Here is a 13189-nt window from a genome sequence, read left to right as displayed (position 1 = left end):
TTTAAATTGACACTGATGTAATTCTGATAACTGTTCAGTTTTCAGATTTTCAAATTTACATTTAGCTTTTCTCCCAATATGCTACTGTAAAAATAGGAAGCTAATCCTCAAAACAGACCTATGGAGATAGGGGGCATTATCTTATCTTTAGTATGTAGAAATGGGGAAAAAGGTTATATTTTAGACATTACAAATCAAATTTGTGGACTTCTTTGGTACTCAAAAACCATATAAAGTTAATTTCTAATTAATAATTTGCTTTCTAAAAAGATTAAGCATGCTACTAGGATGTCATTAGCTCCCACTTATTCCCTAAATTTTTATGTATTGATAAATTTCTCTCTACGCTTTGTGCCATCGACTAAAGCTATACATGAATTCTGTGTATATTTCAGATAGTTAAATAGTCTTGGACGTATTACTTAATTTTTTCATATTTGTAAAACACCATATGTCCTTCCAGAAGTCAATGAACAATGTACTCTTTGTAGAAGCTCCTTTAAAAAAATAATTGAAAAAAAAAAATTGATCATTCCATATTCGACTTCTTTGGGATATCTGTCTGACCTCACAGAGTGCTGATTTGAAATCCCATCTTACTTGTTGTTGCAACAAAGTCTATATACATTGACTGTTAAATAATCCCCAATATTTATGACACAGTTAAAGAGGAAATGGGTTACTTCTTTGTAAAAAATGTATAAGTTCACTTTAACACACCACCATGTTACCTTAGAAATTGTTCTGTATTCATTGATTAGTAGGAGAGAGACTGAAATGTTTTCAAACCTTACATGACTTTATATAGTATTGTATCTGAAGATGGTAAGGAGAAAAGGAATCAATTTATGTTTCTTCCCTAAACTCTATATTACCATATTTTCCTGGGCCTCTTAATGAAATCTCTTATATAATTTAGGTAAGTATAGTATATGGTTTAAGCAGTAAGTACTATTAATAAAAGATTATCATTTATTGACTAAATCATTAATAAAAAATAAATTCATGTGTATGATACGCGGTCCATGGATTCTAGTTTGATGGGTCAATTTGATAGTGATGGTCTCAAATGGTTTGCGCAACGGAGCGGACGTTGTAGTGACAAATTAGCTCGCAGTGGAAATTGTACTCTTTGTAGTGGTAAAAAAAGGAAAACCGGAGGTGTGTGGAGGTGAATTTTAGTGAACTGGTGATCTTCTTCTTTGGGACTGTTTTCATGTTCCCCAAAATATATTTTCCAGAATTGTATGGCTCCCTCTGAGAAGGTTTTCTTCTAAATTTAGGAATATTAGGAGGAGAAAGAAGAGTCCCACATTTAGCTCAACGAAATGAAGCAACATGTACTGAAAAATAAACACCCAGTATACCAGTCATTATAAGTTTACTACCTCCTCCTATTAATTCATCTAATGATATGTTTAATAGCAGAAATCTGACTACTGATTAATCCGACGGAGAAAAATAAATAAGAATGAGAAATTCAAAAAATGCTACATTTAGTCTTAAATGCACTGTTATGGAGGTTCTCTTAAATCAACACTCCAACATGATTTATGCATTGGTTATATATAATTTTCAGGAAATCCATAAAAGACAAAGAGCAAACCCTATTAGTGTATCTAAACAATGCCGTTGTTTAGACTGGGTGAGCACAAGGGAACTGAACTAAGATGCATTGGCAAATGAAGATCCCCTGAGAAAGAACACTATGCTGGATTCCTCTTTTCATAAACACGAAGTTCCTCAGTATTTATGGTATTAACAACTGACTTTTACAAGGCTTCTTCTAGTTAAGTTTCTGGAAAAGTATCATCATACCAACTCCCTCACCATCTTACCACCAATGGGCTTTGATCTGTTGGTCCTTTAATCTCAATTCTTATGTTGAAAGATAGGGGGGAAATGAGAATGAGTTATCTATGACTAAAATAAATATAAATATTGAAGTTGCTTGTAAAGGTGCTATTAATTTGCATACTTATTCCAAATGTTAAAACCCTGAATTTTGTAGCTGAGGGATACTATTGGAGAAAGTTATTACTATGAATATAGTGAGGATGCTTCTAAAGTACCAGTTTATTATTTTATACCAAGGTGAAATGTACCTGTTGGGTTATTCTCTTTTGAACACAACCATCTGTAAGATTGTAATGAGACAGACCAGTTCTCCATTACCTCTAACCCCAGCTACTTCACCACACACACAGAAACACACACACAACCTACTTACAGCCTACAACCTGGCAAAAATCTTTGAACTGCGTTAACAAGAACTAATGAAAAGAACGTGATAAATAGCTGCTATTACAAGACCCCTGTCACATCATTATCTGATTCAATGTTTTAAAAGTGTTGTATTTCATTCTTTGTTTTTCTCTAAAGTTTTAGTCAAACTGTCTCAGATGTGTAACTTATGCAACTATATTCATAACTATGCTTACAAATTCTGCCTGAAACATTTACATATTTCCAGGCTAACCATTCTTAGACATCTGTAATATGAATTATTTCTAACATATTCATTTAGCTAAATTGCTTCTTTTATGCTGACCTATACATGCGTTTATTTAAGAAGTGGTTTGTAGATCAGGTAACAATAAGTCATGCAAACACAATCCTGAGATATAAGTTGGTAATTATGATTTACAGAACTCTTGTTAAGAGTTTGCTTTCTGTTGTTTTTAAGACTTCAGGCATAACAACAAAAAACAAAAGTACAGATAATTTTGAACCCTAATTACTTGAAGGTAGTTTTGTATTTCTTTTGATAGCAATTTAGTTAGATCTTAAATCTCTAAGAAAATGTGATCCTTCTAAACATATTAGTGATACCAATGTTTCAGGCTGATAAGCATCCTTTTACATTAAAAATAGGCAACAAGAATGCATGCAGTTTTCATGTTAAATTTCTCTTCCCCAAAGTGTTTCCTTTAGCAATATGACCTCCCACCTGAAGAATGAATAAAGTCTGGAAAATGAGGACAAGAAGTTGTTGGGATTGTTAGCTGGAAGCAGGGATGATTAGAAAGATAATTTTATACAGGTGGTTGATGATTGATGGAGGTGGCGGTGTTTTAGGAGAAATGGACAGTTAGTATTTGGGAAAGAAACACTCTACCTGTATAGCCCAGCGAATTGTCATCGTTATCAGAGGTGGGGATTGGCGTCCCGTTGTCCTTTCCCTTCTCTACGTCTTCAGGGTCTGTCGGAAACAACACCAGAGCTGCTGATGGGGTCACAGTAGTAACAGTAGTTGCCATTTCGATCACAGCATGTCCAGACACAAGTAAATCCACATGTGACAGAAAAACACACAGGGACAACACACAGCACACTTCGTCCTCGCCCCTCCTGCGGCACACTAAGCCGTTCGAAGATCTCAGCATCATGGCTTACAGTTTCCACTTTCTTTTCATTTCCCTAATTCTCTGCTCTGCCTGCACCTTTGCTGCACTTCAAAGCTGGCGAAGGGCTCTGACTGCCCTCTGTGAGGCCGCCAGCGTGGACTGAGGGAGCATATGGAGGAGGGAGAGGGCAGGATGGCTGAATGCTAGGATTGCTAATTTTCTACCTTATTGTTAATCAAAGCTATTGACTGTGATCACTCCCCATCGTCGCTTCATCTCCTGCCAATTACAGACTCCAGGGACTGTACCTCATATGGGGGGGCGGGGAGGGTGTGGGGAAAAATAGGGTCTTGTCAAAGAAGAGGGGGGATGATAAAAATGTCATACTTTTTTTCTGAGCAACAGCAAAGAAAGCGCTGCAACATCCCATCTTTCAAAAGGCGACAATTTGTCATCTTAAAGTACTGAGATAAATTTACTAAAATGAGTGCCTGTGTAAAAGGAGACTTAACTTTGCACATTTGGGTTTGAATATCTTAAAACCTTCCAAATTGTTTGCGATTCTATATTATAGTCATCCGGATAGGTATTTTCATTCATTCATTCTTACTTTTCTTGAAAAAAAGAAATGCTTTTGTGTGTTTTCCCAATTGCACCTTAATTTTCCTACGTGGAATTTGAGAGATGAGACTAAGCACGACGGCACTCAAGTTCCAATATCCAGAAGCTGAGTTGTGGTATAAATATACACAGAAGCCCAGTGACACCACTAATTTCACTCGTGCTCTCTCTATGCGTCACATCTCTGTGAGTTTGATAAATATGAGCTGAGGCTCTAGCTCCGCTGCTGATAAGCAGACACAGACACAATAAAACCCAAGTGTGTACCTCCTAAATCGAATACCGTAGAGTCATAGGTCATTCAAGTTGTGCAGGCTTTTTATCACCTTAAACAGCAGCTACAGAGGAGGATCTCTCAGTCTGAGCAGTGAAGAAGCACAGCTGTTTACTCGAGGAAGAAAGTCTGTCACTTATGAATGAGGCAGCGAGAACGCGCAGGTAATGTCCCTCTAGAAACAGCACAGGGGTCATTCATTTTGTGTCCCTGCTAGTTTTTTAGCTAGGTTGACACATTTTGTCTAAGACACCACTATTCAGGGATGATTTCGAAAATTTTAAAAGAGGATGAAAAGTCCAACATGAGTCTGCTTTGTGGCTTTTGCACGTAGCACATTTAACTACTCTGTCCCTGTCTTTCCTCCTTTCTAATCCATGTGTCATACAATTACCCTGGTGTGGCTAAAATGAAGGAAAAAAAGGTTCAGATCTCTGCAGACCAAAGGGGAAAAAAGGGCTCATTATCACTCTATTCATCCTTGCCTTCCCAGCAATGGCTGTTGTCCTGTTTGTCCTTAAAATCAACTCTGGGAGTGATAGAGCAGGGAACCAGCCCACCAGCTACCTGTCCAGCCTGTTAACGTATTTGCATGAGTTGTTTAGGTCAGAGATTTAAGTCTCATCAGTAAGACAGGACGGGAAATAGGCATTTCTGTGTATTTGGAGGCAGTGTTAGCACAATGTTCTGCCCCGAACTAAGTAACCTTGCTCAGGCAGACTAACCAAATAAAAGAGGTTGGTGTAGGAAGATAAACAGAAGGTGCTTGTTCAAATGTATTAAAGGGCTTTTAAGGGACCTCCCTTGCTTACAGTCTTGTTTTAAAAGATACATTGTGTTTAGGGTCAACCTTAATTTTACAGACTACTAATTTTTAGCAACAGATGCCCCCTTTCAAAGGAAATACTACTTTTAATTTATGATGGGATAGTTTATTTAATGTGAATACACACATTTCTCATCACTCTGTTAAAAATCCAGTAGAAAGCTATCCAAATCCATGACATGAACCAAATCAGTTTGTCTGTAGAGTATCATAAGACTTTGGGGATAAGGCCTTTGTGCTCCTTGTTATTAAACCTTCCCTGAGAATGAGGACATTATTACAAAAACAACAGAGACGAGGAAAGGAAGTTCACTATCATTTGAAATGAGATACCGAAATCTGTTTAAAGTAGATTTTTCACCTAGGTCTAAGTTATCCTAAGTGGTTTCTAAATTTGCTTTCCTGTTTCCACTCATCACCCTTCCTAGGTTCAGGGAAGAACAGACTTTGCATCAATGAATCCTACCATATTTGTGCAGTACATTCTGTTTACCTAGTACTGCCTTTAATTACTAATACGCTAGACCTAAAGGAAACAAAAGATGCCATTTTTACTAACTTCACTCATTTTTTCTTCCCCTTCCTTTCTGTCAGAAGATAATTATAACAGGAAATAACCACTTGACTCAGTGCATGTGAGCTGTAGGAGAGGGTCCAAAAGATATTTATTTAAAGTTTTTGTTAAATAATATTGATTATGCGAGTCATGGAATAGAATATAATGAGGAAGAGATTATCTAGTGCTTACAATGTCTGAAGGAGGTCTTCTTGTGCCCCACATCTGTATTTAGGGCTGTCCAGGCCTGAATTGAAGTAGGTGTGGCTGCGATTGATAAAAGCCAACATCACTTTGAGAAATGCATTGGCACTAGGGCTGCTGGGTTCTCTGTGTCTGTTACCCCATTAGACTGTGAATTCCCAAAGATCAGGTAATCTGTTTGCTTCCCATTTGTACACCTGCAGCCTGCCACTGGACCTGCAACATTGTACAGGCTTGGACAGTTGTTTTTTTTTTTTCTTTAAGATAATAAATAAATTAATGAACAGACGGTGACCAAGAATGTGAAACTCACTTAAGGGAGAGGCTCTCAGTCTGCAACAATTTAAAAATACAAAAATTTCATTTTCTGTACCAGTGTCATAGTCAGAAAAAAAAAAAAAAAAACAACTTGATGTAAATTAACTCAAGGCTACTGTACTCTCTACATCCCTAGTATCTGTAAAAGCATATAAAGCATGTTCAATATAAAAGGAAGTCTTGGGTCATAAAATTAGGGTCAGAAATATGTTAAATGGACACCTCCACAACAATCTTCCACAGATCTGTAGACTCATCTGAATCTAATGGCCATTTGGCCTTCACTGCTTTTCAAAATAACCAATTCCAATTTTACAGTTAAGTCCTCTCTTTCATGTTAGTTTTTTTTTTTTTTTTTTTTTAAAGCTGTTTTCTAGATCTAAACTCGAATTCTAATCTGTTTGGCCATACAAACCTAATGCCTCATCTAGGAAAGCCCATTTCCCTCCAGTGCTCTTGAAATGCCGGTGTTTCACAGAACCCCAGACCTCATCGTTTTCTTGTTCAACATGCTCTCTGTAGTTGTCTTTTTCAAGGCTCATGGCTTCAACTACTTTTTAGAAGATGATGAAACTTTTTTCACTTCTTAGTTAGATGCTCTACCAATGACCAGATTCTATCTTCACTGCTTATTCACCTCCATGGGTTTTCCAAGAAACCTCACACTTTCTCTCACCAAACGCTGAGATCATCATCTTCCCCTTCAATCTACTTTTCCCCTATACTCCCTATCTGTGTTAAGAAAGTCATCACTGTGTTATATATTTAGTATTTTTCAATTCAGTGAAATGTTAATATCTGTAGTTAAAACTGAACTCTGGCTTATGGGCTTATTGTTCCTGGTAGATTTTGCTCCATACTTTATTTATTTTTTGAAGTGGGTTGTATGTCAAATTTAAACCTATAATACATAAGCTTATATATATATATATACGCACATATATAAAAATAATATGGTTATATGTGTACATATATATTGCATACATGATCATATAATATACACATTACTTCTGTAAGATGTATCATATACGAGTGTGTCTTCTTGTAACAGTCTTCCACAGATTTAATAAGAGCAACAACAATGATAAAAAGGAATAAAGACCAATAGTCTCCTTTACAATGGAAATTACGTCTTTCAGAAAACTTTACCCCTAAATATAATAATTTATTAAAGGTGATATGACTTTCTTTAAAGGTAAATTAACCGGTAAATTTGAAATTTGTTATTTTGTGTAACAGTACCTTTGCTGAGATATCCCCAACACCTAAGCCAAAGTATAATGGAAACTTCGAATTAGAAAAATCATTATATAGCAACCTCTGACAAAATAATTCATTCAGAAAAGCATCATCAATGGATACTAAATCCATTAGGTGAAAAGTGGTCGGGGACAGCATATACAGGCCCAGCGTATGACCCCAGAGATTACCTGCTAACTGCACAGGGGAAAACTTATGTTTATAATGGATAGATTTGGCAATCACCGCTTGAACTCAGTAATCAAACTTAGTATCACCGATGGCTGGTAACTAAAAGTGGGAAGACAATTGTGTGATAAAACATACAGTAGCACCTATGAATCATTCAGGCTAACAATGCTTGCCCTGAATTCAATCAACACTTAAGACCCAACTTAAAATCTACAGAAAACAAAATATATCCTTAGGATATACATGTGGAATAATTAAGGGGTGAATTATCTAACTTACGTTCAAGTCATTCAGAAAAGTATATTAAGAGCACTAAAGCAAATAAGGCATAATGTTAACAATTACTATCTATTATGAAAAACATTCCAAAAAGTTTAAAGGATGGTGGATGAAGACTGAGTGGTCTAAAGTTTTCTCTATAATGTGCAGCAGAAATTCATGCCATGAAGTTTCTCTTTCACTGGTGATATGAGTAAAATAGCTAATATTGTTTTAGCACAAAGACTCATATTTGTACTACCATTCAACCCATATTTCTCTAACTTGTTCATTATTCGATGGTAGCCAGTGTTAGTTTGTGGAAATGCAGAGGCCTAAGAGAAAAGTCTATTGTTTAAATTGTTTCATTTATTTAAAAAAAATTTTTTTTAATTGAGTGTGAAATTCATAGCCCGGAACATTAGAGTTTTCATTTTTATCCTTCATTTCTGTCATATTCAGTTATGTAAGAATATGTTAAAAATAATACCTTCTCCCTTTGGTCCTACTGTAAAGTGTCAAGCTGGTTTCTTTATAGATTTGCATTATCACTGTGCAGGTTTTTGGCATTAATTGACATTTTGAAGATGACCATTAATAAAAGATTAGGGAAAAGCAAATGAATATAAACTACTATCAATATGAGAATTGTGTTCTACAATTGGATCAATTCTCATTGATTCTTTCCTACTAATCAAGAGGAATGCCAGGAATGGGTACTTTAAATGGAATACTGAGAACATTTAATTAGAAAGCCAGGCAATGAATTACAAAATTAAGTACGAAAACTATGCTTGTGAAGCTTTAAATTTGTGTCACAATTCTACAAGATCAAGTTAAGCCCAAGCTGCTTTAATCATGTATGGTTAAAATAATTATGGAAGCTACGTTATCATTTTCCCCATTCTTTTGAACTGGGAATAAGAGGAGAAATAAGAGTTATGCTTATAGAGATGGAAAGAAAAAAAAAAAAAATCAGTGGGTGATTTTAAGAAGTATCTACTTAAAAAAAATCAGGGAATGAAGAAAATAAAAAAATTTCATTCACAATGAAGACTGAATGACTTTTCCAGAAGCTTATACATTATAGATTATTAACTATAATATGTATCAAGTTCCAAAATTGTGCTACAAAATATTGAATGAAACTATTTTAAAGCAGCAGTATGGTAACAGAGAGAAAACAATGTGTTATAACCACTTCCAATTTTGCTATAATAAGGAAAATCAACGTTGTTTCTTTAAATTTCTTTCAAAGATAAAAGTACCATGATTATAATGATCCATGTGGATAATGATTTAGTGACTGATTGTTAGAAAATGTGTTGAGATAAAATAAGTCAAAATGTTAAAATTGATGTAAAATATGTATTCAAATAAAATTTTTAGTGAATGGATGGGTCTTCCTAAATTTGAAGACTTTATCCTCCAACACCGTTGAGAAGAAAAAAAAATTGAGTGGTTTGGTACTTGACTAAACTAAAATAATCTCCATGATAGACTAGGTTATTGTAACTGTGACCTAAGATGCTGGGGTTGTATTAAATGAAAAAGATTTCATACAATGATCTCAAATTAAATGCTAGTGCTTTTTCTCATTTTCTGGTTTAGGCGATTAGACAACTGAATGAATCATATATGATGAAACAGAAGCAAAAACTGTTCTGATTATAATCACAAATAATATTTATACAATGCTTTAGTTTATTTAATATGAACCACATCACTTTATATGTATGTATATTTTCTCATGGAATTTTTACAGCTCTATCAAGATCATAGCCATCATCATGATCACGATCCAAATCATCATTGTTCCCATTTTAGAGATACTGAAACTAAAGCTCAGAGAATTCCTTTGGCCTCTGTCATGCAACTAGTAAATAGTGAATTTGAAATTTGATTCCAAATGATTTCTGACTCCAAAGCACCACCTCTTTTCACTATACCCTATTTTACTATACTCTCTTTACTCACCAATCTAATTCTAGGAACTGGAAGGAATTACAATAATATATAGACAATGGGACACCATGTTAGTGATTCTTTTCCAGTCGCTGAACAATAAGATTGGGTAATTTCACAAACCTATTTCTGAGCTCCATTAAGCATTTCACAGGGTTTCTTCACTGTCTTCTTCTATAGACAAGATAAAATAGTTTATAAGGTAGTTGGTTGTGTTTCAGCTAGAAATGCACAGTAAAATATTACTAAAATAGGATTTATTATTAAAATAAGGCTTTGCCACATATTTTTAAATATATAGATTTGGAGATTAAACTACTGACTAAATAAAATCAAGATAAATTCAGATTCCCTTTTTTTGACAACTACATTTTTTTTTGTTACTCTTCAACAACAAAGATTTATGTTTTGGTATAAGCTTAAGAGCACTTAAAACAGGGTCATGAGTTACTCTTAGGATGCCTAGCCCTAGCACAGTGCTAAGAGCAGAGTAGATAATCAATACATTTTTGCTGAATGATTGGATGAAACACTGAGGAATAGTTTTGCTAGAGTCAAGAGTTTAAGATGGACGTAACTTTTCTCAATGAATGAGTATCAATTATTTCCTTATTTTGGACTTTGTTAGGAACTTATATGGCTAAAATTATAATCACTATAAATCTAATTCAAAACCGCATTATGGTAAATTACTGTTGCTCATAGAATAATATCTTTCTCCCTTCCCCACTCCCCGTGTCAATATATACTCTAGGAAATAGAATATTGTTTCACTTAAATCAGATGAGTGTTTTACTGGTGAAAGTTGTCCTTCTTGCATGTTAAAAAAGGGTGATTTACAAATATCCACCTATGACGAAGTGGATATAAAGAAAAGTACAATAAATAATAATAATTCCCCAAACCAAAAGAAGTTGTAATATAAATAAACAAGAGAGGTATTTAAATATTGCCAGGTAGGTGAACTGTATTTTTGCTCTTATGAGCACCCTCTGATTTATTTCAGATATAGATATATAGATATAAATATAGATATATCCTGATTTGAACAAACGGAATGCATTTTTCTGAGAGGCTGCTCTTGAAACTGAAGCAATATAATACAAATTTGGAATTTGCCAATGCTGTATTCTGTTTTTGAATTTGAAAAAATATTACAGGTCTGGAAAAAAATGGAAAAATAACTACATGAAAAGTCTCAAGTACAGTTTTGTTTGAGCTAATTTGGGGTATACCCCGTTACACCAGGTCAATGAAATCTGATTAAGTAATAGAGACTTAACCTGTCTTTAAGCAAAAATGTAAAAGACAAAGATATATACTTCCTTATATATCTCTATCTAGCTATAAAAATTCTATTAACATTAAATATACTACTGAACGTTAGGGAGGTAAATGCATTAATGGATAAGCCTGCAACTCAGAAGAATACAAATGTCACCAGAAGATGCTTTTAACTCATTTAAATTCAACTTAATTTGAAAAAACAAGATAAAGTGCCTTCTGTATGGAAATCATTCTATTGAAGGAGAAATGCTCACAATTTTAAAACCATTTGTTTCCAGATCTCTTCTAGTGGAAACACTGACAAACAGAGCTCTTAAAGTAATTGGGAAAATTATGCTTCGTCATGACAACATGTTTTTTTTTCTTCGATGCCTGGATGTTTGGTGTAAGAAAGTTATGGGGGCTTTCATGGAAATAATAAATGATGACTATTTCTTTATATAATGAGAAACTAAGCCAATTGTCCAGTTGAATTCCACCTATATTCAAAGTGCTCAAATCAAATCCTCAATCCCGTCCGATGTGACAGATACCTTGGTGGGACGGAATTTAATCTGCAGAGATTTGCTCCCTTGAACTTTATCTGTGAGAGTTAATTTCCGGTCCCTTTTACTAGTATTTCTTCCTCTCTCCATCTGTTGACTTTTTTGTTATTCTCTCCACCCACTTTGCCCTGGTATTCAAGGGCTTTTCTTTTATTGTGCTTAGCATCTGCAACTGTTCCACTCCCTCCCAGTCAAAGCATACGGTAACTTCAACACAGGCTAATTAAGTGGTGCTTGAAGTTAGTTAACAGGTGGTGGCCCCAGCTGCCCTAGTTGTATGAACAGACACGTCTTGCATTTTAAGGGCAGAAATGGCACAGTAGTAATACGTGCATTAATGGAGTACTCCTTACATAGCATTAAAGTGATGTTGGGGACCAAGAAGAAATAGAATCACTCCTCTTTTGTAGAGAGAGAAATCTGGTTTTGGGGTATGGTGTTAACATTTGAGATCTGAAAAAAAACTCAGACCTCTTTATCTTTTTAACCAATGCTCTTTTCTCATCATAGAATGGGTAAATTTATTACCATTTCCTTCAAGTGGGTTGATAAAGCATGTTTCCAATCACTGCTGCTAGTTAACATGTTGAATGATATTTAAGTAACATCCACGTGATTTGTTAAATTCAGTCAAAATATCAACTAATTTACTTAGCATTTTGGAATCACTACAAGTAAGTATGTTTGATTGTTTATTTAGATATTCAATCCAGTGTAATACTTTGGAGCCACCAGCTAACACTCTGACCTTGGAGAAGTTATTTTATCTTTTCATTTTTTTGGCCTCAGTTTCTTCATCTACAAAATGTGAAATAATAGTATCGATTTCACAGGAGTGTTATGAGGACTAAATAAGCAAATATGTGTAAAGATCTTACTATAGTCCCAGACACCTAATAAGAAGTCAGTAAATGTTAGCTATTATTATAGTTCATCTAAATTCAAGATCAATGTTAAAGGGATCATTTAATAGTTCTTAACGGAAAAAAAAATCCTACATACTTGCCTCTTGAAGTGAGAAAGACACGTTCTATTTCTGTTCTAATGTGCCAAGTTTGAGTTTACGTAAGAGAAGAAGGTGAACAAGGCATCAATTAAAATTCAACAGAAAAATGGATTTTGAAAATTTTATTTTTGTCTAACCATGTTACATCATGTCTTCTCATTGCATTTCTTCAGCATCTATTCACACAAAATTCCCCATTAAATCATTCAGGAAGTGTTTACACATAGGCAGCCTTTCATCCAAATGGTAGACCCTTCGAACTGCACACATTTTTTGTTTTTTTAGTTTGCCTAATTGCTTGTTTGCTTTGTGCTGACAAGGATGAATTCACTCAATTTTATTTCTTGAGGAAAAAACCCAACACTTGAAATTGAAATTACCCTACAGATTTCCTCACTCTTAAGGCAACGTTTTTTGTTTTTTGTTTTCCTTGCCCAGTGCTGTTTCAACTCCTGCCCTTCTTTGGCTGTCTCCTGAACAGGGATAGAAATTGCTGGTGCCTTGGAAGGAGGTGGGGAAAGTCTGAAACATCTGCAACTTGGGCCCGAGAT

Source organism: Eschrichtius robustus, chromosome 6 (genome assembly GCF_028021215.1).
Source record: "Eschrichtius robustus isolate mEscRob2 chromosome 6, mEscRob2.pri, whole genome shotgun sequence".
Taxonomy (NCBI): domain Eukaryota; kingdom Metazoa; phylum Chordata; class Mammalia; order Artiodactyla; family Eschrichtiidae; genus Eschrichtius; species Eschrichtius robustus.
This window is presented reverse-complemented; position numbering follows the sequence as displayed.